The sequence below is a fragment of the Canis aureus genome, chromosome 9, assembly GCF_053574225.1.
Source record: "Canis aureus isolate CA01 chromosome 9, VMU_Caureus_v.1.0, whole genome shotgun sequence".
NCBI classification, from domain to species: Eukaryota; Metazoa; Chordata; class Mammalia; order Carnivora; family Canidae; genus Canis; species Canis aureus.
The window spans coordinates 70,923,202-70,950,582 of NC_135619.1; the positions used below are offsets into that span (position 1 = coordinate 70,923,202).

Below are 27,381 nucleotides of genomic sequence, written 5' to 3' on the forward strand. Positions count from 1 at the left end.
GACGCACACAAAGCTCGACTTCAGAAGGCTTATGAGAATCTGGCAATCAGTAAACCCAACGACGAGTCATTTTAAATCTCAGCGTCCATCTGAGCTCCATGGCCCTATGCAAACTCCTGAATGTGAATTTGGATCACACAGGGCGACGGCGCTCGCGCTCCTTCTCTGAGCTCAGCTTAGATCCCTGGAATTGCTGAGCTTTGTGCTCACGGTGGCTCAGCCCAGGAAGAAGTGTTCCCAGCTCCTTTCTGGCATGTTCTCCTTCTCTTTTTCTCTGACCCTTCCTTTCTGATTCTTCCTTCCTGCCTCTCTCCTTCTCTCACCCCTTCTCACTCTAAACTACACATAATCATCTCCAACCCTACAGCACTTCACATTTGGTGAAAAGCACTTCAGTTTCAAAGTGATTAGAGGTTGAAGATCCGTCGTTTAAAATTTAAATTAAACCAATTAAAATTACAGGGGCACTTCACATGTTTTAAGCAAATAATTATTTTTTTAGCAACAGATCCGAGAGGTTGGGCCAAGCCAGGTAGTAAAGAGGAGCGAGGCAGCGCCAGCAAGTGACCTCCAGAGCCCAACTGCCAGGCCCCACTCAGGTGTCCCACAGCAGCTCCCCCAAACTCTGGAAGAAGACAGGCTCTCCCCTCTCTCACTCCCCAGCAGGACTCCTTCTGACTCCTATAACCAGTCAGGACCCTAGGCCCTCCCTCCAAGGTCCCCCAAATAGTGGGGCTCTAAGCACTTCTTCAGGACTTCCAGCAGATGGAGGTGGGTCCCAGCAGAGAGGAAACGGACCTCAGGATCACCAGAATGCAAAGAAGACCTCGTGTTTATCCAACACATTTTGTGTGTGGACGCCAGAATGACTCAGCAACATCCTTGCCCTTGAGGAGCTCAGCCCAACAGAGGAGTAAAAATATAAATTATAGGACGGGGCTATAAATTATACAGAAAAGCATATGAGGTACTGAAATAGAGCAAAGATGGGAGCGATTAACTTCTAGGGTCCTCTGCGTAGACCTCACAGAGAAAGGGCTATGTATGCTGGGTTTTGCGGGATGAGTAGAAGTTTTCAGACAAAATGTGCAAAGACATTCAAAAGACTAACACCGCCAAGGCCCATGACATGGTGTTCCTGCTACAGAATGATGAAATGTAAGACGTAATGCTCAAGTTACCTTCTCTTACCAAGTGGGGAACTCAGTCTGAAGGATTTGAAGCTCCTGTCTGGGGTGACACGGATGGAAGTTAGAAGTTCCAGGTCCAAGGCTGATGCTAATGTGCCCATTACTTTCCTTTCCCCCTTTGTTGATGCTGGAGGCCAGAAATCAGTGTCTTGTGTCTTTTGTTTCCTCTTCTTCTTCATTTCTGGCCAAACTGCAGCTTGGGATCAAAACAGAAAAACCCACCCTCGGACCTGCCCCAGCCCCACAGTGCTGCCTCCTGCCACCCAAGGCCCACACTGGGCATGGGGAAAGGGAGCTGCTGGCCTAAGCGGGGGCTGGGGCCGGGGCTGGGGAGGCAGCTGGAATAGAGCACGAGAGAAAATAGTTCACGGTCTGTGTGGCAAGGGGAGACAGGCCGCCCAGCTGCGGCCAGCAGAGCCAGGAGGCCAGGCCCAGCCCAGACATTTCAAAAACAAATCTGGATCCAGCTTTCCATGTCCCCGGGCAGGCCCCACCCTCCAGAAGGAAGGTAACTCAAGCCGCCCTGGTACCTGTCTTTGGGAATCCTTGGTTCGTAGTTCCCTTTCTCCTCATTAGGTTTCCAAAACCAGAACCTCAACAGTTCCCTGTGCTTGGCCGGGATGGACATGTGCTGTGCTATTTGTTTTAAAAATATTCCCAAAAAGAGATAGTGCTTGGGGGCAGGTGGGGGAGGAAGCATTTGGTATATAAGAACTTTCCCTGGGGCTGGGGACCGGGGTGGGGGTGATGGGGGTGCAATTATATTCACAAGTGCCAGGTTTCTATCTGGGATGGTGAAGAAGCTTCAGGGACAGATAGTGGTGATGGTCACATGACGGTGTGACGCGGTTGAATGTGACCCAATTGTATACTCAGGAATGGTTACAATGATAAATATTATGTTATGGATATTTTACCATAATAATTATCTCCTGCGATGTCTTGTGAATGGATGAGAAATCAAGACAGATAACAACAACGAAAAAAAAAAGTTATCTTCAGTGATGATTACTTTACCAGTGGGGCAGAGGAGGAAACACTTCTGTGCCTTTGGAAGGTCATTGATTTATTGGCTCGTCGGGGAACGGAAGCAAGTAGCTATTCGGACAGTCCAGAGGGTGGGGGGCTGTGAAGCCGCGTCCTCTCCGGAGCTCCTGCACACTCTGCAGGACGTGCATTTAACCAATAGGTCAGCGAGGCTGTTGCTTTTCTTTCAAGGAACAGAGTGATATCTGCGTCCAGTGGGCAGGACCTTCCCTATAGCCGTGTCGCTGGCCATGACAGAGCAGAGGTTGTAGAAGGTCGCACTTGGTCACAGTGGCACAGGGTAGTGTAGTGGCCACAGCCTCCACCGACGGCAAGCCCTCATTCTGATCCCGACCCCACTGTGGTCTGACCTTGCAGGGGGCCCTCGGTGTCCCTGGACCTCAATACCCTCATCTTCTGAATGTGACCCAAGTCCTTGCATGGTAGGAGTCAACACTTGTGTGTGTGCGTGTCCCTGGCACATACTAGGTGTTTATCAGAGCTGCTTCTCTCACACTGTTGCTCCTAAGAGGAGCCCTTTGCCCAACTGAGCCACGGTGTATTCTTGGGGACCAAGAGGGACTCTCACCAAAGCCCCAGCTGGCAGGAGTCACAGGCAGAATGGAAGCCTCGTGTCCTCCATCCAATGAGCTGTGTGAAGTTGCATCTATGGTGGGGTGCAGACAGGAGAAGAGGGGGATGTAAAATCAAGAGCAAACCACCACTAGGAAAAAAAATGTTTCTTAATTAAAAATAAAGGAAAATAATCTTTTTTTAATTAAAAAAAAAAAAAAGCAAAAGCAAGCCACCACCATGGAGCCTCATATCCCTGAGCAAGTAAAAGGCTGGTGCAGCTTCTCAGAAGTTCTATGAGGAGTTTGAGGGAGAGGGAGAGGAGGTCGACCAGCAGGCCGTTGATGGTTCTTCTCCTGTAGTCACTTCTCCTGTGCACACAGGAACCGTGGGCTCAGGAGGATGATGGTCTATCCTGCCCAGTGCAAAGTATGTCAGAATCAAGGGTTGCATCACCAGAAAGACCCCCTTCCTACCCACATCCCCAAACAAGCAAGCTCTTTCTCAGCCAAGACCACTTCCTTTGCTTAGAGAGGACAGGGACCACTTTGGAAATTCACAGAGGAGCCGTCTGAGACACTGTCATCCACCTCCCTCTGCACAGCACCGTCCATAGGGGAGCCTCTGAGTGAGAGGGTCCCAGGAGAGGCTACCCTCTGCAGTGTTTCTCAATCTCATGTAGGTTAGGAGACTTTTTAACCCACAGTGTCTTGTGGGCCTCAAGTTCTAGGGACATTATTCTGGGAAGCGTGGCCTTCCTGTTCCCTAACTATGTCCAACTCTGGCATAAAGTCTTCTAACTTCTTCCTGTAGATTTGAGCAGCCTTTCTTACAGCCTTGGTTTTAACTTCTATAAAATGGGTATCATACATAGCATCCGCACAGGTCACTGCTGCTGCAACAAAGGAAAAATATTTCTTGGAACACACAAGATCTGGTGACCTATAGCTCCCTGGGGAATAACAAAGCTCCACCTTTTTTACCCGTTATGCATTGCTCTTACGTATTTATTCACACATTCGATAAATAGTTACTACCTGACCAATCGAGAAAGGTGTAATTACCCTTTTTTTGTTGTCACTGCTATTTGGTTTGGGATGTTATTTTGTGAGGATGGAGCTGAGCTGGTCTGGTAGCCCACAGGCATCCAGCGCCAGGATCAGAACCCTGGTCATCTGAACCCAAATGCAGTTGTTCTCCACGACACCAGCTGGCATGGGTTCCCACTGCTGGCCATGCAGGGCCGCGAGGAACACAGCAAGGAAGGAACTGAAGTTCCTTCTCCAAGGAGGTCACAGCTCCATGGAGACATAGGAATCTCTGTGGGAGCCTGGGAAGGACCACACCAGGTGGACAGGCGGGTGTGGGAAGCCCAGAAGCAAAGTAGCTCCTTCAGAGACAAAAATGTGAGTAAGGAGGGGGCACCTGGGTGGCTTATTCTATTAAGCGTCTGCCTTCAGCTCAGGTCATGATCTCGGGGCCCTGGGATCGGGTCTGACATCGGGCTCCCTATTCATTGGGGAGTCTGCCTCTCGCTCCTTCTCTGCTCCTCCTTCCACCCCTGCTCATTCTCCTTCGAACAAATAAATAAAATCTGTTTTTAAAGAAGGTGAGTAAGGGGGATCCCTGGGTGGCGCAGCGGTTTAGCGCCTGCCTTTGGCCCAGGGCGCAATCCTGGAGACCCGGGATCGAATCCCATGTCAGGCTCCCGGTGCATGGAGCCTGCTTCTCCCTCTGCCTGTGTCTCTGCCTCTCTCTCTCTCTCTCTGTGTGTGACTATCATAAATAAATTAAAAAAATTAAAAAAAAATAAATAAAGAAGGTGAGTAAGGAAAGAAGGGAGGTGGGGCAGGTGCTGCCGGAGGCTCCAGCTTGTCCCACACCATGAGGGGCAAGGATGGGGCTGGACACTGCAGGCCCCAGGCTTTGCAGATCTCCCAGAATGGGATGTCCTGGGGGTGTTGGATGTCCTGGGGGTGCAGAGCCACTCATCCGAGTACTGTGTGGAGAACCATCAGATCCTGCTGGTAAGAATATAAAATGGTGCAGCCGCTTTGGGAAATAGCTCCTCAAACAATTAAAGACTTACCATACGATCTAACAATTCTACTTCTAGGTATACGCCCAAGAGAAATGAACACATAGGTCCACAAAAACTTGCACACGAATGTTAACAGAAGCATTATGCATCATAGCCAGAAAGGGGAAACAACAACAGATGAATACAATACGCTCTAGCCACAGGCTGGAGTACTGCTCAGCTGTACAGAGGAACGGAAGGCGGACACAGGCTATAGCATGGACGAACTTTGAAAACATGACACTGAGTGAAAGAAGCCAGCCACGAAAGACCACATCCATGATTCCATTTATACAAAAAAGTCCAGAATAGGGAAATCTATAAAGAGAAAGTAGAGGAGTGGTTGCCAGAGGAAGAAGCTGGGAGAAGAGGAATCAGGTGGGAGCAGGTGATCAGGGGATGAAATGTTCTATACTGGATGGTGTTCATGGTCATGCTTACCTGTGACTGTACTAAAAGCCGTTAAATTATAAATCTTAAATGGCTACATTGTACAGCATGCGAATTATACCTCGATAAAGCCATTTACAAAGAACTTACAGAGCCTCCAATACTTTGTGTGTTAGCTTTGTTAAACCTGACCTTGAAAAAAAAAAAAAAAAAAAAAAAACCTGACCTCGACGAGGGGAGATTTACTTTATTTCCCATTTTACAAAGGAGAAGAAGAAGGTTCAGGAAGGCTAAGTGACTTAACCAGAGCCGGAGCTGGTGAGCGGCCACTCTGGTCCAGCCCACTCCAAGGTCCCAGCTTCTCCCAGGACTGTCACCGCAGCGCCGTGGGGCTGTTAGGTCCGGCCGGCTTCCCCACCCACCAGAGGCCAAGGTGGCCAGTGCTTCACCGCATGTCCCCAAATCCGTCCAGTCGCCCTGTCTGCCCGGAGCCTCTACCCTCCTGCTGCTCGCTGCCCCACCACCACCCCCGCCAGCATTTCCCACCATGGGCGACTCGGTGGGGGCGGGCCCTGCTTCTAGCCCAATCTTTATCTTCAAAGGTGATTTCCGCTCCAAATATTTATGGCAAAATAACAGAGAGCACCTTCCTTCACGGGGGCCTGTGTTTGAAGCCGTTTTCCCAGCGCGCCTGTTTTTGATAGTCAAATCTCTCGGAGGGCACGTTAAGATCTCGGGGCTGCTGGCGTCCTACCTTGGCACCCACCCACCCACACAGGTCGCCAAGAGCCCCAGCCACGTGCACATGGTGGCACTCCCATGCACCTCTCGGATGCCACGCCAGGGTGTTCAGGCTCTGACTCTGCCCGCTGGGCCCCGGGGCACCACAGTAGTTAGGGTCCTCAGCAGGGTGACCACTCCTTGATGGACACTCTTCTTTGGGGGAGACAGATGCAGGGGCAGCCATTGGACATCCAGCACCGCTGCAGCCTAGCTGTGCAACCTAGAGCAAACCACTTCCCCTCGCTAAAGCCATTCCTTGAACTGGAAAGTGGAGACAGTAACGGAACTTCAGGATTTTACAAGGTCATTTTGTAAGAAGCTTAGGCTAGCACACAGTGAGAACTCAAGACATGTTAACGAGCATTACCTCCTTCTCCTGCTCCACCTCCTCCTTCCTTCTTTTTTCTCCCTTCATAATTAAACATAGAATTCTGCAAATAAAAATAGCTGCACCGTTCTACTACATACCCAGTCACCCACATAGGGACCTCTGCTCCTTAGAGGGCCCTGCAGCTTAGGTGTTCTTAGCACCCTCACTAGAGAGAAAAAAGGGCTCAGAGAGGGACAGTCGATTGCCCAAGGTCACACAGCTCAACAGGGGTCAGCTGATTCCAAAGCCCAAACGATGGTCCTGCTGGTCTCCATCTCCCCAGAGACAACCACAGTAAGTCTGATTTAAAAGTCACTGTGGTGCACAAAGGATTGATCATCTTCCGAGCCTGGGAACATATTCGGATCGTGAATTGCCAGCGAGGGTTTGGGGGACTCTAAAATCAAGCCCGTCAGCGCATTCCTGTGGTGGGGGAAGTCGGCCCCCGCAGATGACACAGCTAAGCAGGGCCCCACCCCGCTCCCCACCTGCCCCACCCCTCCAACGTGGCCAGGTCGGGTCAGGCAGAGCCAGGCCAGAGCCTCGGGGGGGCCCCAGGCAGGAGCATCCCACCCCAAAGGATTCTTCAGGCAAGGCGGCCCAGGTCCAAGGAATTGACCAAGTGCCCCTCCCCAGCCTCTGCTCATTCAAGATTGCATTTTTGAGGACTGGTCAGGACAAGGTTGGAGAAGCAGTGCCAGTTCCCCTTGGGCTTTCAGCACGCAATGGAAAGAAAGCTCTCAGGCCCTGGAGGGCAGGGGCGGGACCTCTCGTGTAGGGAGAAGATTCCCAGCACCCAGCCGGGCGGTGAGCTCTACAGGTGTGCTGTTCAGGCAGGGAGCCAGCCAGTCCTTCTACCAGGGCCAAGCCCTGAGGACAAAGTCTCCAAAGGGGACAGCAGAACATCCCAGAAGAGAGGAGCAAGCACGCGATTTGGAGTCAGACAGACCCTGCTTTAAGTTTGGCTCTGCCACACAGGAACTTAGAGACCCGGCCCCTTCCCCAGCAGGAAGGAATCAGTGACGACCACTCCCCTCCCACCCAGCCCTGGGCTCCTTCCCAGGGAAAGGAGACCGTCCACTCACACACCATTCTGTCCCCGTGGCTTTACCTCAAGCTGGGGACACTCCACCAAATGCTGGGGAAGTAGCATTGACTCAGGCGTTTCAGACTCGAGTTAAGAACCACCCACTCTGCTGGGCTCACTTTCCCTGCAACCTAAAATTCACCTGCTCGCCCGTTCACTCACTCGGAAAGTTACTCATTCTCTCGGGTGTTCGACGTTTATGGAAATGCCCAGGCACAGCATGACGTTCACTCCCCCTAGACTCCACTCAGTTATTCGCTCATGCATTTATTCATGTATCTGTTCATTCAACAGACATAGCAAATGCCCAAGTGTTTTAGGAAAAAGCATCTCTCATCCTGGAATCTCCTTATGAATGAATGAATTCCAAGCTAAGGGAAAATTGGAGCTATAGTTTTCCCTACATATAGCTCAGGCAATGAAACAGTAGTGGGCTGAGGTGAGTGAATTTTGAGCTCATACATTCTGGCTTTAGGAGGTCCTGTTATATTCAAACTCCCGCTACGGTTCTTCTGCTTCTTGACCCGGTGGCCCCAGATTGCTGCCTTCTCTTCCCAAAAAGGGGCCCACATAAGAAACTCTATTTGAACTGAAACGGACATCAGAATCCCCCATTTACAGGAATGACTGTAACGAGGACACATAGAGGGCCATGGCTCTCCAGAAGCAGTGTTTCCCCAAAGTGGCTTCATGGTTGCAATCTGTGGGAGCAAACAAGATCCTCGTGTCTCGAAAAAGTTTCTAAATCATAATAATAATCCCATTCACCACCTGTATCTAAGTCAGCACACCCAATTTTAAAGTCAGATGCTGTGGCCCGAAGGCCCAAGGATCCAATTCTATAAATACAGACAGAAGCTGCAAAGTCAAAAGGCCAGACCATCCCAATCTGTCACCCTTTCCACGCTGATAAATTATGTACACCCCTTGGACAGATACGCCCAGAGGCCTGAGGTCCTGTCTGAGAGTCGGATCCTCACCAGTCAACCTGGGGCCCCGGCTCTCCCAGCCATCCGCTCCCCCCACCGCGGCTCAGTCAGCCCCTCCCTACCTGCTGTCTCCTGTGGGCAGACCAGGTGTGCTCCGTGATGGATTGCCCGACGGGCCCCTCTGTCCTGGAGGCAGATGAATCCGGGTGGCGGGAAGCATCCACCAGGTCTTTGACAGACGGCAGGCACGTCAATACTGGAAATGAGCCTGTCTTGGGGGGACGTGCGTTTTATTTGAGTGCAGGGGCTCCTTCCCAGCCTCCCTCCTGACCACACCCAGCTCCCCCACCCTCTCATTCCTCCTCACCCCTGTTCCTACCTCCATGGGGCCCTGGCGCATCGGGCACGTGAATGAGAGCCACGTTTTAGCCAAAGGGAAATAGAAAAGAACCAAGTTTCCTCCCATTTCAGAAGACTTCTCTGTGATCTGAAGATGATATCAGAAAGGTGCCATGTCTCCAAGGAGCTTCTTATAATTCAGAAAGACAGTTGCAAGTCATTTAAAAGGAGACACAGAATCTTTAATAAATTTAATCCACGTCTGATTACAAAGGAAGAAAGTGTGCTCTCTCTCTCTTCTCTCTCTCTCTCTCTCTCTCTCTCTCATCTTACAGGGCTGGAATATGGCAATAACTGTTCCATCTGATTTTTTTAAAAATAAGATTTGCTAAAGGTCAATGTATCTCCTGGCCACATATGCAGCAACATTCAAATTTCCCCAGCCCAAGAATAAAAAGATTCCGTCATTAAAAATAAAAGCGTAAGGACATCTCTCAAGCCCATGGGGGATTTCAGAAAGAGGAGACATTTCGTTATCAACGTGCAATCATGAGATTTTTAAGCGGTATCTCTAATCTGCCTCCCGCTCCTGCCCCCCCAGCCCACCCACCCCTCCTCCCTTCACACCCCCCCCCCCTCTTCACAGCAAGGTCTTTTTATCCTTCCAATTTTGCATCTAAAGATGAGGTGAATACCATTAGCTCAATTCAACCTCAAGTGTAGTCAGATGGGCCTGTGATTTCTGAAAAGCGCTCGCTAAGGTCACATTAAAATGTATAAGAGCATTTCGATTCCTGAGAAGGGGGCTTATTATCCACCCGTGGTGTAAAAGAGGAATGTCAGTGGCCGCAGACTTGGGTGAAAACAAAAGAGATACCAGGATTTCAGTCTTTTGTGAGCAAGCTTCTCTGGTTTCTTTTCACGGCTCTCCAGCTCTCCCGCCAGCCCAGCAGATAGCTCTGCAAACTGCAAACTAGGCCTCTTGCAAAAAATAAAATAAAATAAGATAAAAGAAAGAAGAAAAAAAAAGAAAGAAAACTTAAAAAAAAAAGAAGAAGAAAACAAGTTTAACTGGCTTCCCCTCTGCCCATTGTTATTTAACCCTTCCAGCTAGAGTCAGCCAAGTCATTGGCTATTAAGTTATAAATGTATATTTCCTTGAAAGAGAGCCCTGTTCTTGTGGCCTTGTTTGTCTGTTTGTGTTTTGTCCATCCTTTCAGTAGACAGAGTCAATATACAGTTAGAAAAGCATGGATGTTAGGGTCAGACCTCCCAGGGTAAGAAGCCCGGCTTTGCCATCACAAGCCATGAGACCCTGGGTACCCACCCACTCACTTATTCAGTAGATAGATTGATCACCTGCTACACGCCAATCATGGTTCTGGGTTTTAGGAATAGCCAGGTGAACCAGACAGGCTGAGGTTTGCATCCCTGCTGGGACAGGACTTCCGTAAAGAAAGATAAAGCAGTGAGACAGGTGGAAATGATAATAGGAAATAAACGATGTCGTAAAAGAGGGAACTTGAAGAAGGTCAATGATACACAGGGGTAATTGAGGAGGTCCTACCGGGAAAGGGATTTGAGATGAGTTGAAAATCCAGACCAGGGGATCCCTGGGTGGCTCAGTAGTTTAGCACCTGCCTTCAGCCCAGGGCGTGATCCTGGAGTCCCAGGATCGAGTCCCTGGTTAGGCTCCCTCTATGGAGCCTGCCTCTCCCTCCTGCCTGTGTCTCTGTCTCTCGCGAATGAATAAATAAATAAAATCTTTTAAAAAAGCAAAGTTCAGACCAAGCCTGCAATTCAAAGGGCTCAAGGAATGAGGAGAACATGCAAGAACAGGGACCCACTTGAAGAGGCACGTATTGACCAACTTCGTGGAGTTTGAAAATTATCTTTATTCTGATTTAACTTCTATCCAACAAAATGCACCTATTTTAATTACAGTGCCATGAGTTCTGACAAATATATGCACGTGTATAACCATGTGACCCCCATTTTAATCAAGATACAGAACATTCTCACCAACCCACAAATTCTGTCAAGCTCTCTCTTAATTCATCCCTCCCCAAGGCAACACTTATCTGATTTGTGTTACTATGTATTAATTTTGCCTTTTGCAGAACTTCATATTAAGTGGAATCAAACAGTATGTGTTCTTTAGGGTCTGCCTTCTAACATGAGAATAACATAAAGTGTTGGGGATTCATTCATGTTGCTGTGCATGTCAGGAAGTTGTTCATTTTTAGTGCTGAGTAATTTCCCGTTTATGAAAAATACAACTGGTTTATCCACTCACCTCCTGATGAACACTTATGTTGTGTCCAGTTTCCAGATATTACGAATGAAGCTTGCTTGAATATTTATATGCAAGCCTTTGTGTGGATACATGTATTTCTTTCTCTGAGGTAAAACATAGGAATGGAATTCCTAGATTGTAAAATAAGATTATATTTCACTTCATAATACATTTTTGCAGTTTTCCAAAATGATTGTACCATTTCACATTCCCACCAGCAAAGCATGAGAATCTTGGCTGTTCCACATTCTCTCCAATATTTGTTATATTTGATCTTTTTCATTTTATCCATTCTAGTAGGTATACAGCAGAACTTCATTGTGGTTTTAATTTTAATTTCTTATTGCATAATGGTGTTAAGCATCTTTTCAGGATCTTATTGGCCATACATATAGCTTTTTTGTATAGTGCCTGTTGAAATTTTTGCACATTTGTATTGGGCTGTTTTTCTTACTGAGTTGTGAGAATCTAGGTACAAAGTTATTTGACAAATACACGTGTTGCAAACATTTTCTGCCATTAGTAGTATACTTTCCATTTTCTTAATGGTGTCTTTTGAAAATCAGAATGTTTTCATTTTCTCGGAGTTCATTTTATCAACTTTTCTGTTACTGTTTGTGTTGTTTGTGTTCCAGGCACCCACTGCCAACTCCAAGGTCAGAAATACATTGTCTTTTTTTAATTCACAAGTTTTATAATTTCAGACTTTGTGCTAAAGCACATAATCTATTTGGGGTTCACATTGCAAGTGTTGTGAGATGGAGTCAGACTTTACTTTTTCCATTTGGATATTTAGTTGTTCTAGGATCATTTGGTGAAAAGATTATCTATCATGAATTTACCTTTGGCCCTGATTTAAAATCAATTAACCATATGCATGAGAGTGCTCCATTAATCTATATTTTTCACCTTATACTGACTTGAATATTGTAGTTTTGTAATATGAATGTTAAAACTAAGTAGTTTAGGCTGTCCAAATTTGCTCTGCCTTTTTTTTTTTTTTTTTTTTGCTCTGCCTTTAAAAAGTTATTTTGGCTATACTAGGTCTTTTGTATTTCCATGTAAATTTTTTTAAGTAGTTTTTACCCTACAGCTTGGTTAGACGCAGTCAATTCTTTTTTTTTTTTTTAAGATTTTATTTATTTATTCATGAGAGACAGAGAGAGAGAGAGAGAGAGAGACAGGCAGAGGGAGAAGCAGGCTCCACGCAGGGAGCCTGACGTGGGACTCGATCCCCGGGACTCCAGGACCACGCCCTAGGCCGAAGGCAGGCGCCAAACTGCTGAGCCACCCGGGGATCCCCCTATTTCCATATAAATTTTATAATTGGGTTGCCAATTTCTTTCAAAAACCTAATGATATATTGACTAGAATTACATTAAATCTATATGTTCACTTAGGTGAAAATGATATTGTGATATAACAAGAAGTATATTTGGTCTCTATTCCTGATTTCTGGCACAGAGCTTCTAAACCCTTGGAATTTCCTGAGTGATGGAAATGCCTTTTAGTATTTATAACAAATCCCTTTTGATCACATCTGAATTTATTCTAATGAAGTAACTCAGGGTGGGGCCCCCTAGCTAGCCTCAGGATGGAACTGGTTATCAAAAAGACCAAGTGATTACAGGGCTGGAACATCCAGCCCCACCCACTGACCTCGGGGGATGGGGAGAGGCTGGAGATTGAGCTCCATAAAAACTCTTGAACAAGGAGATTTGGAGAGCTTTCTGGTTGATGAAAACATTAATGTGTGAGGAAGGTAGTACACCTGGAGAGGGCATGGAAGCTCTGCATACCTCCCCACACCTCACCCTATGCATCTTTTCCATTTAACTGTTTCTGAACTGTATGTATCCATTATAACAAACCAATAAACTTTAGTAAAGTGTTTTCCTAAGTTCTGTGGGCCATTCTAGCAAATCATCACATATGAGGAGAAGTCAAGGGAACTCCCAAATTTGTAGTCAGTCAAGCAGAAATGTGAGTAGCCTGGGGACCCCTATCGTGGCTGGCATCTGAGGTAGGAGCACAGGACTACACCTTTAACTTACAGGGTCTGCATTAACTCCAGAAGCGGGTTTCAGAACTGAATTGAGTTGTTGAACACCCAACTGCTATCAGAGAATTGAAAAAATTGCTGGGGGGAACCACCACACTTTTAGTGACAGAAGTGTTGAGACGAAACCTTTCAGGTATTTTAACAACACCTAGTTTTCCAGTGTTCTCTCCATTATCTAGTATATGTCTCCATATATTTAAGTCTCCTTCAGAAGTGTTTTGTCATTTTTCAGTCAGTATCACTTTTGTTAAATTATTCCTGTTTCATGTTGCCAATTATTCTTGCTAGTATACAGAAAAACAGGGGATCCCTGGGTGACTCAGTGGTTTAATGCCTGCCTTCAGCCCAGGGCATGATCCTAGAGTCCCAGGATCAAGTCCCACATCAGGCTCCCAGCATGGAGCCTGCTTCTCCCTCTGCCTGTGTCTCCGCCTCTCTCTCTCTCTTTCTGTCTCTCATGAATAAATAAATCTTTTTTAAAAAAAAAGAAAGAAAGAAAAACAGTAGACTTTTGCATATTGACCTTGTATCGAGCAACCTTGCAAAATTATTTACTTTGTAGCATTTTTTGCAGACCCTTAGGATTTCCTAAGCCCATAATTATATCACCTGGAAATAAAGATGGTTGTATTTTTTTGTCTCCCATCTTTATCCCTTTTATTTCTTTTTCTTACTTTATTGCATTGGCTAGGAACTCTAGGTAGTGAAAAGAAATGATGAGGATGGGTATTTTTGCTTTTTCCTGACCTTACAGGAAAAGCATTTAGTCTTTTATGTTAAATATGGTGTCAGCTGAATGTTTTTCAAAAATGCTTTTTATCATGTTGAGAAAACTTGTTTCTGTTCTTTCTGATAGTTTTATAATCTATGCTTGGCAAATATTGTCAGATCATTTTTACGTATCTATTGAGATAATCATACGATTTTCCTCCTTTTTACTGTAAGATTGTGATTTACACTGATTATTTTTTTCAACGCCAAACCAAACTTCCATGTTAACAGTATACAGTGAATATTTCTAGATTTGATTTGATAGTATATTGTTAAGGATTTTCCCCCTCAATATTTGTGAGGTAAACTAGTCTGTACTTTCCTCATACTATCTTTGTATCATGGCATCACAACATCAGTTAAGGAATGCTAGCTTTTCCTCCATTTTTTTGAAAAAATTAACATAATATTGGTATTATTATTTCTTCATCAGATGTTTGATAGAATTTACCAAACCATCTGGACATGAAGTTCTGTTGTGGGAAGGTCTTAACTACTAATTCAATTTTAATAAATATAAGGTTATTAATATTTTCTACTTTCTCTTGTGTCTATTTTGATAAGTTGTGTCTTTCAAAGAATTTGTCTGCTTGGTCTAAGTTATTGAAATTATTGCCATAACAATTTTCATGATAGTTCTTTATCATACTTTTAATGTCTGCAGAATCTATAATGCTATCCCCATTTTATTCTTGATATTAGTAAGCTTTCAAAGACACCCTTATGTGATCAATCCAGATATTTATCAAACTATTAAATTTTGCGAAAAATAAACTTTGGGTTTCATCAATTTCTTCATTGTTTTTCCATTTGTTATGTCATTGATTGTTGCTTTTATCTTTTATTTCCCTCTTTCTACTTATTTTTCATTTTAATTGCCCTTTTTGTCCTAATTTTTTGAGATGGAACTCATCTATTTAAAATAGATCATCTATTTTAAAGCTTTCCTGTTTTAAGATAAACATTTTCAGGGATCCCTGAGTGGTGCAGCGGTTTAGCACCTGCCTTTGGCCCGGGGGTGATCCTGGAGACCCAGGATTGAATCCCACATCGGGCTCCCGGTGCATGGAGCCTGCTTCTCCCTCTGCCTATGTATCTGCCTCTCTCTCTCTCTCTGTGACTATCATAAATAAATTTAAAAAACTAAAACATTTTCAGGACACCTGGATGGCTCAGTTAAGCATCCAACTCTTGATTTCAGCTCAGGCTGTGATCTCGTGGTTGTGAGATCAAGCCCTGTGTCAGGTTCTGTGCTGGGCATGGAGCCTGCTTAAGATTCTCTCATTCTCCCTCTGTGCCTCCCACCCTCCCCCTCAAAAAAAAAAAGAAAGAAAAGAAAAGATAAACATTTTCCTTTTTTTAAAAGATTTTATTTGTTTGAGAGAGACAGAGCATGAGCAGGGGGAGTAGGCAGAGGGAGAGGGAATAGTAGACTCTCTCCCGAGCAGGGAACCAGACAGAGAACTCAATCCCAGAACCCTAAGATCATGACCTGAGCTGAAGGCAGATGCTTAACCAACTGAGCCACCCAAGTGCCCCAAAAGATAAACATTTTCATCTAAAAAAACATGAACATCATAATGTTTGTTTTCATTTTATTTCCATACAAAATATTATCTAATTTCTTTTATGATTCTTTTTTGACCTATGTGTTATTTAAAAGTGTGTTGTTTAATTTCCAAATATTTGGAGATTTTCCAGATTTATTTTTATAATTGTGTTCTCATTTAGTGTCATTGTGGTCAGAGAATATACTCTGTTGATTGCAATCTTTTTAGACCTTATTCAGACTTATTTTACAGCCCAGCATATGGGCCATCATGATGAACGATCCACTTAAAAAGAATGTATTTTCTTTTCTCCAGTTGTGTAGAATAGTCTATAAGTGTCAATTAGGTCAAGTAGGTTGATGGAGTTGTTCAAGGTTTTTTTCTTCTTACTGATTTATTTTTCATTCTATCAATTACTGAGAGAGAAGAGTGTTGAAAATCTTCAACTAAATTTAAAGATGTGTCTATTTCTCATTTTGATTCTCTGCATTTTTCCTTTATATACTTGGAAGTCCTATTATTAGGTGCACATACACACTTAAAACTGTTATAGCTTCTTGATAAATTGGCCATTTGTAATTTACAAATATCCCTCCTTATCTTTGGTAATATATCTTTTCTTGACATCTAGTTTGTCTGATATTAATATAGCTCCTCCAGCTCTCTTGCTATTGTTGCCACACATTTCACTTCTATATACAAGTCTCACAGCATATTGTTATTTTTATTGTTTAAATAAAATCTTTTAGGGGCACCTGGGTGGTCTGTCGGTTAAGTGACCAACTCAGTTTTGGCTCAGGTAATGATCTCAAGGGTCATGAGATTAAGCCCTTCACCGGCCTCCATGCTCAGCCGGAATCTGCTTGAGATTCTCTCCCTTTTCTCTCTGTCTCTCTCTTTCTCTCTCTCTCTCAAATAAATAAATAAATCGTTAAACAATCACCTTTTCTTAAAAATGTAAATGAGAACAAATAAATATACACTCACATCTTTGACATTTCTGACACTCTTCATTCTTTTCTGTAGATTTGTGCTTCCATGTAGAATCATTTTCCTTCAACCTGAAAAATTTGATGTAATATTTATTACAGTTACTACAGGTCTCCTGATGACAATATATATATATCTCAGCTCTTGTCTATTTAAAAATATTCTTACTTCACCTTCACTTTTGAAGGATGTTTTTGCTGGATATAAAATTCTAGGTGGCCAGGGTTTGGGGATTTTTCTTTTAACACTTTAAAGATGTCAATATAGGGGCACCTGGCTGGCTGAGTCAGTAGAGCATGTGACTCTTGATCTCAGTTGTGAGTTTAAGCCCCATACTTGGCATGGAGCCTACTTTAAAAAAATAAAACAAAGATCATTATTGTATCACCTAGATTATACCATTCCTAAAAGAAGCTAGAGGCCATTTTTTAACTCTGTTGGCTGTGTGTAATACGTCTTTTATCTCTGGAGGCTTTTAGGATTTTTATCGTTGTCACTGGTTTTGAGAAATTTGATTATAATGTGACTTGATGTATTTATTTATTTATTTACCTTACTTGGTAATCACTGAAATTATTGATATGTGGATTCATATTTTTCACCAAATTTGGGGAAATTTTGATTCTTATTTCCACAAATATTTTTTTGGTCTCATTGTCTCTCTCTTCTCTTTCTGAGACTACAATTACACAGGTATTAGGATGTGTACTATTGTATCATGGGTCACTGACACTGTTCATTTTTTTCTAGTGTTTTAATTTTTGTTATTCTTTTTGGATTCCTCATATGATTGTATCTTCAATCATCTCTCCTGAAGTTTCTAATACACTTTTAATATGATTTTTAATGTGTAGATTGTACTTTTGAGGTCTAAAAGATCTATTTGCTTCTTTTTTATAGTTTCTATTTCTCTTCTCATTATGTTGATGTTTCCTTTAAATTCTTGAGCATATTTGTAAAAGCTATATAGTCCTTGCCTCATAATTCCATTATCTACATAATTTTTAGTCTGGCCTTATTAATTTTCTTTCTCTGTGTTATGGACCACATTTTTCCTGTTTTTTCACCTGACTAATAATTTTAAACTAGATGCTGAACATTGTGACTGTTACATTGTAGAGAGGGTGGATTTTGTTTTCTTTCATCAAAGAGTGTTGAATTCTGTTCTGGCAGGCAGATAATTCACTTTCAAATGAGCATTACCCTCTACAAACTTGTTAGAAAAACTTGTTAGAATTAGTCTAGAGTTGATTTAATGCTATGGCTCATGTAGCCCTATTCTTAAGGCATGGCCTTTCTGGAATGCCTAGTTAATTCCTCCAGTATTGGACAAAGTCCCTCCATTCTGGTTGATTGTAAGTTGAATGACTCACAGTTCTGTGTGTGTTCTGGTAGTTTTTTTGGCTTAGCACTCCACAGTAGTAGTTTTTTCTCCCATGGTTTTCGCTGCCCAGCCTCACAGCATCTCGCCCTGTGTATATGTAGATCAGCATTCAATCAAAGACTTATGAAACTCCTGAAGATTTCTGGAGATCATTCTCTGAGTAGCTACCTTTTCTCTTGTATTCTGCTCCCCCAATTCTAACCATCTCAGTCCTTCATAAACTGACTTTTGTTGCTTTACCTCACCAAATCTGCTGTGCTCGGCTTGAGTTTCCCTCTCCTGCATCAGGGTCATAAAATTCTTCCAGGATGAAAACTTAGGTTATTATGGGGTTCGTATTGTTTGCCTCATTTCTTCCAATGATCACAACCCAGCTCTGCCTGTTGTCAAATATCTGCAACTGTTGTTCTATATGCTTTTTCTAGTGTTGTAGTTGTTTATGGTGAAAGAACAAGTCCAGTACCATTTTTTACTTTGTGGAAAGACCAAATAAGAGACCATTTGAGAACCAATAAAATAATGATGCTAATAGATTATATCCACTGAATAAAATAGAATCCATGAGTTTATTCTGCTGTAAATAAAAAACTAAGTGAGGAGAAAAGAAAGCTTTTTCTTAAAGTAGCATGCCAACTAATAAATGTACAAGGAATGATAGAATTAGAAAATCACTATTTGGCAACCATCACAGTAATAATTAATTCAGCCAAGAAATATCAGTAGATAATAAAACATATAATAAATATTTGATGAAGAGTGGGGCATTTACATAGTTTCCGAGTCCTTCCCCCCAAAATACTTATTAATTACAAAAGAAGAAGAGGAACTTTATAGTGGAGAAATTGACAGATATCACCAATGATACAAAACTAGTAACGGGGCAAATACCATTTGATACGTGTTATGGATTGCTGAGTAGAGAGGATTTAGGAAGGAAGTCAAGTAAAATTACTTCAACTAGGGAACAAATGTTGAATCTACATATAATAGATTGTGTCCCCCTCACCCTAAAACCATATGTTAAAGCCTAACCCCCAATGTGATTGTATTTGGAGATAGTGCTTATAATAAAGGGATAAAAGTTAAATGAGGTCATGGGTGAAGTCCTAATCTGATAGAGTTTGTGTCCTTATAAGAAAAGGAAGGGACACCAGAGTGCTCTCTCTCTCTCTCTCTCTCAATCTCCACCATGTGAAGACACAGTGAAGAGGCAATCATCTGCAAGTCAGGAAGAGACCTCTCACCAGAAACCAAACTAGCCAGAGCCTTGATCTGGCACTTCCAGACTCCAAAACTGTGAAATATAAATATCCCTTGTTTAAGCCACTCATTCTGTGGTATCTTGTTATGACAGCCTACACAAACTAATGCAGTATGAAACCAGAGGAACAGAGCCATCGCTTCTGTGACATTCCTGACAAAGGTGCATACCCTGAAACTAATCATCAGGAAACATCAGATAGAAGCAAATTAGTAGGCATTTTACAAAATAATGGAATTATAATCTTCTAAAATGTCAAAGTCATGAAAGTCAAGGAAACACTGAGGAACTAGTCCTACCTTAAGGACATTACAGAGACATGACAACTAAAGACAAGACATGATCCAGTTATCCTTTTGGCATATGGGACATTAACAAAACTGAATGGGGTCTATGAATTGATAGTAGTAACATAACAGTAATAATTTTCTGATTCTGATAGTTGTATTGTGGTTATGTACAATCATATCCTTTTCTCTTTATGCCCTGAAATATTCTACAGTAATGCAACATAACATCAGCAACCTATTCTCAAATGGCTCTTTGTTCTATGTTGCAACTTTTCTGTAAGTTAGAAATTATCTCAAAATAAAAAGATAAAAATAAATACCATATCCCTTGGAGAATTTCAGTCATTAAATATTTGGCAAACACCGATATGATAATCCTTATCACAGCCATATTGAATTCTACTGTTTCAATCAGTGCAAAACTCTGATGAATTTGGAGAGCACAGTGGATTTAAGCTTAATCAAATGATGAATCCAACTGTATTGACTATTTCTATATCTGGTCTTTTTTACGGGAGACTACTGGAGGGGGTATTCTTTTTGTAGTTTCTTGTTCTGCACACTCAACTCATGTGTTTTTGGACTCTTGTTTTGTAATAAATTAGAGACTATTAGTTTTCCTCTAAATATGACTTTATCTGCATCTTCTAGGTTTTTGTATATAGCGATTTCATTATAATTCACGTCTACATATTTTATCATTTCCCTTCTGATTTTTCTCTTTGACTCCTCACAGAGTCTTTAGATGTTTGAATTTTTTTTACTGACGGTTTCCAAATGTGTGGGAAATAATTTATTTTTATTGCTAATTCATTTTATCTCATTTTGATCAGAGAATATGGTTTGAATAATGGCTATTATTTGCAATGTGTTGTGACTTCCTTAATGGTCTAAAATATTATCATTTTCTGATAAAAATTCAATGTGTGCTTGAAAACAATGTATGTTCTCTGAAGAGCAAGTTTATATATTTTGAGCCAGATCAAGATTATCTTCACATATCTGTACTTATTGCTTGTTCGTCTGATCAATCCATTTCTGGGAGATGATTAAACCTTTTATCATTATCACAAATCTTATCAATTACTCTCTCCTGTTTTGACAGTTGTTATTCTTGGTATTTTGAGGCTATATAGTTAGGCACATACAAATTAATGATTGTTGTGTCATCTTGGTGGGTTGTTCTTTTATCAATATGAAATAACTCTCTAGGGCGGCCCAGGTGAAGTAGCGCTGCCTTCAGCCCCAGTCATGATCCTGGAGACCCGGGATCGAGTCCCTCATCAGGCTCCCTGCATGGAGCCTGCTTCTCTCTCTGCCTGTGTCTCTGCCTCTCTTTCTGTGTCTCTCATGAATAAATAAATAAAATCTTTAAAAAAAAAAAAGAAAGAAAGAAGAAAGAAGAAAGAAAAGAAAGAAAAAGAAAGAAAGAAAGAAAGAAAGAAAGAAAGAAAGAAAGAAAGAAAGAAAGAAAGAAAGAAAAAAGAAAGAAAGAAAGAACCCTCTAATTTAAATAATATTTCTAATGCTACTCATACTAAATTCTATTTTGTCTGTTAATAAGAACACTATACTACCTTCCTTTTGGTCAGTAAATGCCCAGTATATCTTCTCTATACCTCTTAATTTTCAAGCATCTGGATTCTTTAAATATGTCTATTGTAATAATCATATAATTGTAGATTTTTTAAAAGATCTTATTTATTTATTCATGAGGGACACAAAGAGAGAGAGACAGAGGCAGAGACACAGGCAGAGGGAGAAGCAGGCTCCACACAGGGAGCTAAACCACTGAGCCACCCAAGGATCCCCTTACTTGTATATTTTTAATCCAACCTGAAGTCTCTATCTTATAATTGTGAGTTTAACCTATGTACATTTATTGTGGTTAGTAATGGATGTGGACTTATTTCTACCTTCCTGCTTCCTTTTTGCCTTTTTTTTCTCCTTTCATTTCTTTTGATGGATTAAGTTTTCTATATTACTTTTATTTTTCACTACCGGCTCAAAAGTCATGCACTCTATCATTCTAGTGTTTACCATTAAATTTTAGTATTGTTTATCTTGCATCTCACTCCTTCCTTCTGGAATATTTTTTCCTGTTTAAGTAATTTATTTAATAATTATGTTAGAGAGCATCCACATTATTCATTTCTATTCTATGTTCTGATTTTTCTAAAAATATCTTTGTCATCCTTGCTCTTAAATTATAGTTTGGGTTGGTATAGAATTATAGGGTCATAATTATTATCTCTCAACTTCAAAGATATTCCATTTCTTTCTGGCATATGATACTGCTCATGAGAATTTGGATAACAATCTGATTGTTGTTCTGTTGAAGGTGATCTATGTTTTATTCCCTGGTGGCCCTTAGGATTTTCTCTCTTCTTGATATTCTGCAGTTTCACTATAAAGTGTCTACATGTGAAGCTTAATGGGTCTTCCTGTACTTGGCAAAAATTTTTCAGCAGTTATTGTTTTAAATACCACCTTGCTGTCCTTTACTCCAGTCTCTCCCTCTTGACATATGTTGGAGCTTCACTTTCTATCTTCTATGACCCTTAAATTCTTTCATATTTTGTTTCAATAATTTGCATCCAATTAGATTAGATTTGTGTTGAAGCTTCTCATTCTCTATTCCATGTCTCTCCATGTCTCTCATAATTTCTTTTTTTTTAATTTTTATTTATTTATGATAGTCACAGAGAGAGAGAGAGAGAGAGGGGCAGAGACACAGGCAGAGGGAGAAGCAGGCTCCATGCACCGGAAGCCCGACGTGGGATTCGATCCCGGGTCTCCAGGATCGGGCCCCGGGCCAAAGGCAGGCGCCAAACCGCTGCGCCACCCAGGGATCCCATGTCTCTCATAATTTCTATTTCTTTCACACCTGCTATCTCTTCCATATTTTTCATTGTATAATGCATTCCTTTCTCATCCATTGATATTCATTCTAAAATATATAATATAAAATACCTAGTACATAATTTTGGGTAGTTTACGATTATGGGCAAATAGGCCATGGCAGTGATTGGCTATCTCATTTCTGAATCCTGAGAATTTTATTTTCCAGCCTCCTTTGTGGTTAAGTCAAAGTCTTTTGAGTGCTTCCAGTTACTGAACTTTGGGTGGAAATGATGCAAGGTAAAATTGTATTTGAGGGGAAAAGTGTATGTGGAGATTTTGGGCTGACAAGGTACAGACAGTAGTGAACATCTATTGTTTTTGCCTGCACACCTGCCTGCCTGGCATTTATCCTCCCTTCATATGACATTCTTCCAATAATGCTTTAGAAAATTACCTAATCACCATCACATGCAATCTTGATAGGACTGTCAATCAAAGAGTGTTGTATTTACCTAACTAATGCAGAACTGGCTACATAATTTGTGAGGCATCTTGTTAAAAAAAAAATCTGAAGAATTTCAATATGGCAGCTGCAGAGCATTAGACCAACTGTAGAGCTCTTCTACTGGCAGGGCTATATGAGACTGCCCAGGTTGTACACCCAGGAAAGTCACCCAACCTAAACCAATTAGATTCTCCCTCCCAAAAATTTAAATCTTCACCACAATGACATAGGTTTGGGGAAATTAGTTCCAGACCATTGGAACTAATTAGTTCCAAACCAAACCATTGGTTTCTGCTACAGTATCTCCAGGGAATTCCTGATTCCTGTCTTCTCCAAATCTGTATCATTTGCTTCAACTGCAACAGCCCCTACTCCATCCTCTTACAATCAAGCCTTTGGCTTAATTCAACTCTGGTAAATTTCTGGTGGCTCACCCAAGAACTCTAAATGAAACAATGAGTAATTCCATTTGAGCACCCTGAACCTCAGTTTTCCATCTGTAAAATAGGAATAATGGCATATACGTCCAAGGACTTTAGCTATAATTTTAACAGATGGATGGATGTGAAGTGTACAGTACAATCCCTTGCATGTACTAGGAGCATATTAAATACAGGTTTTCTTTCTTCTCCTCCATCCCTTGCCAGAGGCAACAAAATGCCAGTCTGTCCAATTATTCAGACAGAACATTATTCATCTCAGACCTAAGTCCAGAAGTCAAGTTTTTAAATCCATCAGGTATTATGAGAACATCTCTTGGGTGAACCAAGTGGGGACCTGGCTAGGACTTCTACCAGGAAGTGAAAATAACAGCCTATGGTGAGTGCTGTGGATTCTAAATATACTCAGTTGTCCCATATCCAGTCCCCCTCCCTGAGAGCAGATTTCCTCAGATTTTTGGAGGAAATTAGCTCTGATAGAAATTCCAAAACAAGCCTCCCAGAAGCCTAAAGGACCAGATACTGACTCTCCCTGCCCCTAGGAAATAAGAGAGTGGGCAATATGACCTAAGGTCAGCCAATCAGGGCCTGCTTTCCAGGATTTGAACTTTTAATCATCACATCAGAGAGATGTGAAGAGAGAAGGGGAGAAGGTTAGTTTCTTGCTGCTATGGCAGAAAAAAAAAAAAAGTGGTGGTGGCTTCCTGGCTAGGCTGCTCCAGTCATGAGACTATATCTGGACTTCATGCTTCCTGCCCCTTGTCTCCATGAGTGTTCTTGGTTTCTATCCCTTCCCTTTCTGGTCTCACAGCTTCTGTTCCATTTCAAAAGTTCCTCCACACTCCCAATACACATCTTTTACATCATATCCTTTCACCAAGTTTGCTTAGATTATCCAAATATGTTTCTATTTCTTATAATCAAAACCCCAAACTACTACAGGGAGTCAAACTCTATGTCCCCCAGAAAAGCCAATTTTAGGGAACCAAGATTAGGTGGAGACTACAAAAGGATAAAGACTAGGAATGGGGAGTGGAGCCCAGGGTCACAGGCTGGGTGGGATTGGAGTGGACCCCAACTGGAGGAAAGCCATAGCCCCAGCCAGGTACTTTGTGGAAGAGACTCATTGCATACCACTGAAGTAGATAGGAGGATCTTATTTTTTCAGAAAAGGAAACTAGACCTCATAGAGTTATGGGATGTGCCAAGAGATAGGAAAACTGGGATTTGAACCAAAAATCCTATATGATGTTACTGTGTCCATTTTTACAGCTGAAGTGTACATGTTTCCAGATGAAGGGTAACTCAGATTTATTAAGCAACAGCCAAGTGCCAAGTGCTACCCTTGGGCAAGTACTTCCCAAGTTCTGTTTCTCTGTTTTCCTGATCACTATGATGTTGTTGTTATAGTTAAATCTACTGTTTAAACACTAGAATATAGAGTACCATGGAGCGCCCAAAGTGAGTTCAAATGTTTCCATGCTGTTGGGAACTCACTGTCCGAATGACTGCATGTAGCTGAGTCGACTCATCCCAAGTTAGGGGCTGACAGCATAACTTCCATACAGGATACAATAGATATTGAAGGATACGTAAGAAAAATATGTGAATTTGAAGCTGAAAGAGATAGACTCACCATTAAATGCAGCAACTGTTTAAAAACTTAGACCCACAACAGAACATTTCGGGGAAGAGTATTCTCTCACTGACTTTGCTTGGAATTGTCAGTGCATAGTGATAACAAAAAAGCCAACTGAGTTTGAGTTGGTTCTATGTGTTTGTTTAAGTTCCCTGCAGACCCTGAGTCCCCTTCTTGCCTGCTCCCCCAAGCCATGCTCTTGGTACCTGATTTCATTTTGTAAGAATAACGATAAAGAAAGTGGGCTTTGGAGAGCTTCAGCAATGTGAAGTCACCGGTACAGAGTGAAGGCAAAGTTCAAAGTCAAGACTGTAGGGATGCCGAGCTCACCTTCTTGCTCCTCTGCTGGGCTGCCTACGAGCCTGAAGGTGCTAAAGTGGTGGCTTCTTCCTTTGCGTGGGAGATGAACACCTCTGCCCCTTCCCCCACTCTCCCCTTGTTTGAGAGCGGTGCTCCATGGACACCTCCCCAAGAAGGCACACTTTTCCTGGAAGAGAGAAACACTTCAAGGACGCAGCTGTGGAAGAGCTGGGTTCAAGGGCCAGCCCCACAATGATGTCTTTTCGAGGTTACCGCACAGGAGCTCCTGCCAGCACCTCATCTCCCGTGCAGTGCCCCAAGGCCACCGGTGGGAGCTCAAGTTGTAAGCCGGCGGCCCCACGAGGGTCCAAGGGACCACCCTGTCTCCAACCTGAGTGTCAGCATCCACATCCCATGTCTTGAAGGATTCTGATGCCTGCCATCTGGAGGGAGAGAGCCGGACCCGGGGCGGCAGGCCAAGAAAAGCGTTGTTGCTGGAGCCTCCCGGGAGCCAAGCGGCACCATGTGTCTGAGCATTATCATTTACACTGAGGAACCGGGTATTTAGAAAACAGGGCTGGTACCAAGCACGCCATCTGTGGCCAAGCTTTCCCGGCCCACCGCACCATATTGTGGAAGACGCCGGCTGAAGGAAACAGCGTCCCGTGTCGCGCAGTGTTTGTTTGGTTTGGGGCTTTTGTTGTTTTTTGTTTTTTGTTTTTTCAACAGATTCAAATGTGGCTTCCTCACTTCGCAAAGCAGGCTGAATGGCCCCACAAGTCAGAGTCGCTGGAGGGAGAGAAGGATTTGACGGGGTGTGGGATTTGTACTCTGGCTCTGGGAGAGGTAAAAATATGATCCCACGGGCCCACGCCGAGGGCTTCGTTTCCATCAGGCCATCGGCCAAGGGTGGTATGTGTGCATGTTGATATATTTTATGTGTCCAAATAATTCCTTTAGTCTGTACAACAGTCTCAAGGGCTAGGTACTCTCACCACTCTGTCAGGCGGACTTGGAAACCAGAACCCAGAGAGGTTGAGTAACTTGCCCATGGCCACACAGTTAGAAAAAGGTGGAGCCCAAGGAGGGAGCCAGGTTTAGTCCACATCCACCTTGGCTGTCCTCCGGGGCCCTTTTGTCCCTAAGACACACAGAAGTGGCTTCTAGGTCCTTCCAGCAACTTCCACCCCCCATTGGGTGGGTCACTGTCTCCCATGTGGTCCTGCTGTATTTTCCTCTGTGAGCTAATCCCATCTGAAGCCACCCTCCTTGTGAACTGTTGTCTCTGTTCCCCTCACCAGATCATCAAGTCGTTGCAGGCCAGGCTCCTGGCTGTGTTCATGGCCATAGTACTAGTGATGGGGTTGCAGGGGGCAGGATGCTCATCGCTCCAAACATCAACTTCTTATCTATAAAGTGAGTGTAATACCCACCTCCACGCCTGGCCTTCTTCATCTGTAACGTGGAGATCAAACACCTGTCTCTGGGGTTGTGTGAGGTTTACTGGGAAAGGTGTACTGTGCCAGGGCAGGGCCTTGCCTTTGAGCTTCCATAACCCTGCACGTCTCCTCTCCTGGCACTTCTCACGGTGCATTCAAGAACTCTGTGCACCTGGCTATCCTTCACCCCACTGTCCGCCTTCTCCTCTGCTACTTCGCACATGACAGGTGCTCAAGAAGCCCTCCCTGAATAGTAAAGGACCCTTCATTCCGCTCCCTACACTCAGCCTCAGTTTTACATGGTTCCCCCGGCCTCTGAAGTTCTGTCCAGTTCTGACACCCTTTGGCACAACTCCTCCAGCCCTGCAAGAGCCCCAGGCCAGCGTGGGAACCCCACATGAGGAAAGGCAAGGAGAAGGCAGGGTATGCTGCTAAATAATGCAGGTCCCGAGGTGCTGCTGCTCCAGCACTTGCCAGACAAGCCCGGGCCCTCACGGCAGGCAGCCACCCTCGGGAGGAGCCGGCCCATTAAGGAGTGATTATCTCACCACTGCTAAGTGGCTGCAGGAGCAATCGGGTTTGGAGAGTGGCAGGCAGGCTCTGCTTCTGGAGCACATGGTAAAATTTGGTGCAATTAGCAGCGAGGGAACACACATTACTACTATTATTATGTTCTCTTGGCACCCTGGTCCTGTTGCGGGCTGCCTTCTTTCTTTAATTTCTTTTTTTTTTTTTTTAAGAAGGAAAAAAAAATTCTCTTTGGGAACTGAAGCAAAATAAAAATGCCAAGAATTAAAAATGCAAATTCATCCAAGATGTTTTCTGCCCAAGACGGCAATGGCC

The 27,381-nt window shown here is 43.1% G+C and overlaps 1 long non-coding RNA gene across 1 annotated transcript; it reads right to left on the bottom strand.

Moving 5' to 3' along the window:
- Positions 1 to 8,551: 8,551 nt before the first annotated feature.
- LOC144320207 (uncharacterized) lies at positions 8,552 to 25,281 on the bottom strand. The gene is made up of 5 exons (XR_013385765.1): positions 25,130 to 25,281; positions 16,434 to 16,507; positions 9,645 to 9,746; positions 8,808 to 8,957; positions 8,552 to 8,700 (listed from the first exon to the last, which is right to left on the bottom strand). It is a non-coding gene; the product is annotated as an uncharacterized LOC144320207 (long non-coding RNA).
- Between the last annotated feature and the right edge of the window lie 2,100 nt (positions 25,282 to 27,381).